Below are 7,213 nucleotides of genomic sequence, written 5' to 3'. Positions count from 1 at the left end.
AAAGAAAGAAAGAAAGAAAGAAAGAAAGAAAGAAAGAAAGAAAGAAAAGAATAAGCCATTTGCTTTTTATGGCAAAAGAGTAAAATCTTGCTCTGAAAACATGAAAACGTTTCTATTTTCTAGAAACCTTTATGAAAATAGAATAGAAAACATTGGCAACTCTTTTAAAACTGATGGTATTCAATTTTAGTTTCTCAGAACTACAAATAATATAAATTGTTTCTGATGATATTTAAACCACTGTGTTGTATTGCCTCAGCATTGAGGTTAATTCTTTCTCAATGGACCTCCCCAGTCCATTACTGTGTCCAAATAAATTCACAGATGTGATGAGGATTGAAAAGGGATAGGAATATGGAAAAGGATAGGAAGGACTGAGTTGTTGCTGGTTTTAGGACTGTTTATAAACCGGGAATATTAAAGTCACAGAAATCTCCAAGACTTTTTAAAACCCTGCTACTCAAAGTATGGTGGGGAGACCAGCAGCTCGGACTTCACCTGGGAATGTGTTAAATGTACTGGGTCTCAGGCTCCACCTCAGACTCACTGAATTAGAATCTGTATTTTAATACAATCCTCAGGTGATTTCAGTACACATTAAAGTTTAAGATCTTGTGTTTAAAAAAAAAAAAAAAGCCCAGGTGTCCCTCACTAGGGTACATTTTAATGGCTGGAAACCTCCATTTTAGGCTTTTCCTCCCCTTTCTTTATTTCAGATATTCCCAAAAATGAGAATCTATAGATAAAGGTTATCTAAAAAAAATTTTTATAATCCTTTATATAAAACCTAAAAATGTAGAGTACTAGTCAATTTTACCTTCTTAAGGAAAAAATGGTATAGTTATTGAAATAACCAGCTTACGATATTATAAGACTGGTCATTTTTTTCCCCATTGCATGAGGCTTGTAAATGCTAAGCAGTTAATAACTAGAGAGCCCTTCGAATCTATCAGCTTTTATGATATTTTATCCAATGAGGATCAGATTTAGGATTAAAATGGTGAATGAAAATTTGAAAATTATATCTCACTTAATCCTTTTCTTCCCATTCTAGATTTTTGGGTTTGTTTTTTTCCTTTTTTTTTTTTTTTTTGGTCACTGGTACAGATACACTTTTAGGCATCTATAATGGATAAGCTTACTCCAGCCAAAGGATTAAAAGATAAAAAAGGTTCTCTCTATTACGGTATACTCTCATCTCTAACCTCTGTAGCAGATTATCTATTTTAAAGTTCAGCATGTCATAGCTTTAGAAATAGAGATAGCTTTGAGAAAGAATATAAGGAAGCATTTTGGCTGCAACTGGGAGCTACTGACCAAGATGCAGTCTAGCGGAAGGAGCACAGTTTGGTAAGTAGAAGGCCGCTGTGACATTCACATAAGGAGCACGGACTGTACTGCAGTAAGCAAGAAGCATTGATAATTACCACATCTCCATTTTTCAGCTAATTCCATTTGACATGATGATGTCCGAGAAGGGTATGATTCAGAGAAGCATTTTAATAAATGTTTTTGTAAGTTGTACTGTTTGTTTTTAAATGTAAGGGTAAAGATGTTATTGTAGAAGACATTCATCTTTTTTTGGGGGGGGCTGTCTAAAATCTTATGTGAAGCAGGGAGAGATACAGGGCCCCACTTCCCACCCTGGAAGTGGAAAGTGGAAGTAGAAGGTGGGAAGTGGAAGGTGGAACCCCATAAGTCAGTGTCTGAGCATGTGACTAAGCTTGGCCAATTGGATTCTCCCTTCAGGGACTGTGAATCAGAGACAAACAGGTGCTTAGGACTCTCTCATAGCATCTACAAAGACAGAACCATGTCTAGGCCATGTTTGCAAAATGTCAGCAACCGTGCTTTCTGCATTGGGATATTTGGAGCTGCCTTGGATCATGTTCTTTCAGTAGTATTGTCCTCTATTTCTGAGTCTGCCTGTCCTGTTGATGGATTCCTTTCCTGTTTTTGTTTGCAACCAAGAATCTTGACTGTTACAGAAATATCACCTCTTCACTAGACTTGAATAGTACTGCTATTTCAACTCTACATAGCTCACTGATGTAAGTTTGAGCAAGGAGATGCAGTTGGAGAATAGCCCTAATTATTATAAAGAATGGAGGAGGTGTTGTAATGGTGGTGGTTATCAGCTGCAAGAACGTACTATGTACCAGACTATGTTAGGTATGTCAACCTGAGTACCTCCAATACTCAAAACCACCGAGGGTCAGTACTACCATACCCACTTTACAGACAAGAAAACTAAAGATCTTTGTATAAAAAGTCACACACTGAAGTCATCTTGGCCAAACTCACATGCCTAGTAAATCCCTGAAGCAAGATTCAAATCCAAATCTTTCTCACTTAAATCAGAACCATTACATTCTATTCAGTATCCTAAGGAGCTCCTTAAGGACTAATTCAATGTCATTAATTGAACTTTATAAGTCATTAATTGAACTTCATAAGTGATCATTAAAATAATATATCCCTACATTAATTGGGATGTACAGAAATATACATGTCTTCTCACACATTTCTAGCTGGATATTTATTGAAGACTTCTTATAGAAAACAAGTGAAGACCCCCCCAAAGAGATCATTCTGACACATGTCTGCAGCCAGAATAAAAACTTTAATTTAAAAAGCACAGTTAGGGGTGCCTGGATGGCTCAATTGGTTCAGCGTCTGACTCTTGATTTCAGCTCAGGTCAGGATCTCAGGGTACTGAGATGGAGCCCTGTGTGGGGCTCTGCACTCAGTGGGGAGTCGGCCTGAGATTCTCTCTTGCCTGCTCCCCGTGCCCCTCCCTCCCATATTCTCTTTCTCTCTCTCTCAAATAAGTAAATCTTTAAAAAATTAAAAAAATAAAATAAAAAGCACACTTAGACCCAGTTGTATTATGCCTCTTTAATGTAGTGTTAAATCTTGCCCTTGAAGCACTAAGTTCCATAAAAATTTTCTATATCCCAACAGGCTTATAGGATAGATGTTGGACTTGTCGCCTATATTATCCTGGAAGGGGAAATCTGTATGTGTGCAATTGTCAGGCTATGTGAAATTTACTATTTTTTCAGAGACTGACTCAAATATAAAGCATGGGCTTTTTTAACTTGAAGATAGGCAAAAGCATAAAATTTGTTGCCCAGCACTACAACTAAACTTAAAGGGAAATATTTTTTAAAGCAGTTCTTAATACTCTTCCCATATAAAATCATACGTATCACTAGTCACAGTTCATGGTACTTTCCTTATTAGAAGTAACTGTCATAATAAAATGGTAATGATGGCTATAATGGCTACTATCTATTGAGAATTTACTAGGTGCCAGGCACAGTATTAAATGCTTCACATAGATTTCCTAATTTAATACTGGCAACCCTAATGAGGCAGGCACTATTATTATTGCCATTTTATAGATATTGAAAATGAAGCAGAGCAAAACATCTCCCCCTATTCCCTGGTGTTCTATATTCAAAGGATCACTGCTTGATCCTTTATGCTTCGCTGTAGCCTTAGGATGAAGTCCAAACTCTAAAGCTTAGCATGAATGGTCTTTAAAGATCCCATTCCTGACTACCTGCCTCTTTAGCTTCATCACCTTACTACCCCATTCACCCTTTATGCTGGTTCTTAGTGACCTGCTTCATGTAGCCATGTTCCTGCTCTCACTCATTCCCCTTCCTCGGCATCTGTAGAGACCAGACCTATTCATCCCTTAAAACCAGCTCATCTTGGAAAAGCCTTTGCTGATATTCTAGCTAGATCCAGGTACCTCCCCTCTATGCATGTTCCAGTTATAGAATTATCACACTGTGATATATCCATTGAGCTATTTGTCTCTGTTCTACTACTGGACTTTAAGTTCCATGACATTAAGTATGATATTAGTTTTGATAACTCGAGTGCCTTACACAGGATCAAGCAAGCATGCAGTGGGCACTCAAAAAATATTTTTTGAATGAGTAACCAAATCTAAAGTGATCACCCTATGTGTTCTTCTCTCAATCTTCCTGCTTGAAAATATTTGCTAAACAGCCATTTCCTCTAGTTTCATAATATTCAAAATTATTAGAAGGAGTCCTACACAAGGAGTTAAGGAATTTAGGTTCTTGTCCCATGACTGTCGTTTAGTAATTGAATGACCTTGAAGACGGACTCATTCAACATTTTTTTTTCACACGTTTGCTATGTACCAGGAACTATACACCACAGTGAGGATACAGCAGTGGGTACAACAGATAATAACCCCTACATCACAGAGCGTGTATAGCCTAGAGCTCTATTTCTCAGCATAAAATCAAAAAAGTTAGACTAAGGTCCTCCCAAGTCTAAAATTCCATGAAACGATAAACCAAACCCTAAGTTTCTTAAAATATAGTATAAAAGTGCATAAGGATATGAAGTAAAAATAACACCAGGCAAATCAGTTCATAACCAGCCTCTGGTATAATTAGTCCACGAGTATTAATTCTTCCTTCCAGAAATAGATATCTTATAGAGAGACAATATTACAATCTTTTTTAAAGATTAACTTTGATTTGATCTGATGCAAAATATTGGCACTCTCTCTAGCTGTAAGTAGTAGACCTGACAAGGATAAAAAGGGGGAAAAATCATTTCAAGACAATTAACAGTGATTAGAAAGAAAATTCCATTTTATCCCTTAGGAATACGAATCTGTTTTATACATCTAATGTTAGTCACAACATAAAGAACATGTTCTCTAATCAAACTTTATTTGTGTGAAGAATTTTTTAATTCATGGTAGTTGGACCAAAAAAGGTAAAACAATACTAGTATACAAATTCCATAGTAAAAACTAAATTAGCCTAGATTCTCAGCTGCTTCATTAAAAAATTAGGTAGAAGAGGTCATAATTATTTAATTTATGTCCAAATCTCAGCTGGAGAATATTTTATTTTATTTTATTTTATTTTAAGATTTTATTTATTTGACAGAGAGAGACACAGCGAGAGAGGGAACACAAGCAGGGGGAGTGGGAGAGGGAGAAGCAGGCTTCCTGCTGAGCAGGGAGCCTGATGCGGGGCTCGATCCCAGGACCCCGGGATCATGACCTGAGCCGAAGGCAGATGCTTAAGGACTGAGCCACCCAGGAGCCCCTGGAGGACATTTTAAATGAACAATAATGCAAGTAATTTTAAGGGAAGGGAAAGTCCTTGTAGCCAAGCCTATAAACCCAATATTGACAGACATTATTAGCATATTACCTTCCTGATCATATTCTGAGAGGTGTTTGGACAGGAAATCTAATTCTCTAAAGATAAAGGTTGAATTATTCTTATCATAACTGGGTAAAACATATCAATTCTTTAACATGCGGGGATCACAAGATGTACTCCCTGACACACCCCTTTCCCTCAGACTTGTTGACATTGGGTTGTTGCTATTGACAGTTTATGTGGACCCTGAACTATGATAAAAAAAAAATAAGCACAGAATACTGGGTTTGTTCTTCCATTAAAGTCATAAATCATGGCAACTAAAATAGACTTTTGAGTTACATGGTGAGTTTTCTCACGTTCTAGATGAGGAAACCGAGGCCTGTAGAGGTGAACAAAATTACTGCAAATCTCACAATTGGTTAGTGGTGGAGCCATGATGAGGAGAGTTCAGTTGCCCCAACCCAATGTTTTCTTCCCATTATTGTATTATGCCAGTGCTTTCTTGGTGGATTGACTTTCACCTCACAAGTTCCTGTTCATTACATTGAACCATAGCATCAGGTTTAAGAGTAGGAGTGGTATGGGCAATACTGAATCAGTTTAGATAGTTGGCTTCTTTTTTTCTTGGAAAATCAATACCTCTGTGTGTTTGTGGGAAGAAAAACAAGAGCTAGTTTGTACATCTGCAGCATAACTGGTGTGTTGGAAATGAAACAAAAAGCTTTCCTCATCTAACTAAATTTGAGAGCGTGAATAAGCTGAATTTCCCCATCTGGAGACTCTCAGACTAGACAAGACTTACAAATTAATATGAGTGTATAGGTCTGGGGCCTGAAGGAAATTAGGTCAGGACCAGAAAGGAATCAGGTGGCTGACCACAAGTCAGAATTTTAATATGGATTCAAAACAAAGGGCAGAGATCTAATGCTATAATTCACTGAACACCATTAGGACTACACCAGAGTGTGATGAGGGAGCCTTCAGGACAAGAAAATAGAAAGGGAAACAATACTAAGGAACAGGAAATATTTTAATCCAAGTACAATCTAGACTTTGGTCCTCCTTTTGATCAACTCTTCTCTGTCCTCTCTCACTGTCTTTTCTCTCTCTGTCTTCCCTCTCTCACTCTCACATCTCATCTCATCCCATACTCTCTTTATGTAGAATATTCCTGCTTTCATGCTGCAGTTTTATTTTTCTCCCTTGACTTCATTTCTTTTTTTTTAAAGATTTTATTTATTTATTTGAGAGAGAGAGAATGAGAGAGAGCACATGAGAGAGGGGAGGGTCAGAGGGAGAAGCAGACTCCCTGCCGAGCAGGAAGCCTGATGCGGGACTTGATCCAGGGACTCCAGGATCATCATGACCTGAGCCGAAGGCAGTCGCTTAACCAACTGAGCCACCCAGGTGCCCATCCCTTGACTTCATTTCTGAGAATTGAGATCCATGGCAAGACACAGAAGAAGTACTTTGATAAGGAAGATAAAACCAGTCTGAGATGAAAATTATCAGAACACATCTATTGCTTTGGTGTAGCTTAGGGTCAAAATTGAGATGTGTAGGAGCATTTTTAAAAATGTAGACAGGCGATTCATTCCCTGGAATCTGTTTTCTTAGGGTCTTCAGCTCGCTCTCCAAAGACATATTTTGAAGGCTTTGTATATGCCCTCTGGTGAGAGGGTGGCATTATGAGAGCCAAGCCAGGGATGTTCCAAATGCATTCTGCCATTAAGTGTTGGTATGGAAAGTTAGAGCATGTTTCTCTCTTGAGAATCTCTTGTGGCTTCATCCCTGTGCAAAGGTCTGAGCTTCCAAAAGTTCAAGATTGATTTTTGGAGAAAAGAAGTGAAGAATTTTCTATCCAACCAAGAAACAGATTCTTTTGATGAAATGCCAGAATAAGAGAAAAAAAAATTCTACATGGGGTACTATGACAATTCTCTAAAGGCAATGACTGGGAGAAGAAGGCAGGAATTTTTGGATAGAGGGTTATAGCCTTCAGAATTTCATTTTCTGTAAAGTTCTTGTGGTTAACATAA

The 7,213-nt window shown here is 37.7% G+C and overlaps 1 protein-coding gene across 1 annotated transcript in view; it reads right to left on the bottom strand.

Annotated features, from left to right (window-relative positions):
- Nucleotides 1–7,213, bottom strand: part of KCNH8 (potassium voltage-gated channel subfamily H member 8) — a 353,747-nt gene that overhangs the window by 104,449 nt on the left and 242,085 nt on the right. The gene's annotated exons all lie outside the window — the stretch shown is intronic.

This window comes from Neomonachus schauinslandi, chromosome 1, assembly GCF_002201575.2.
Source record: "Neomonachus schauinslandi chromosome 1, ASM220157v2, whole genome shotgun sequence".
In the NCBI taxonomy this organism is placed as follows: domain Eukaryota; kingdom Metazoa; phylum Chordata; class Mammalia; order Carnivora; family Phocidae; genus Neomonachus; species Neomonachus schauinslandi.
This window is presented reverse-complemented; position numbering and strand designations above follow the sequence as displayed.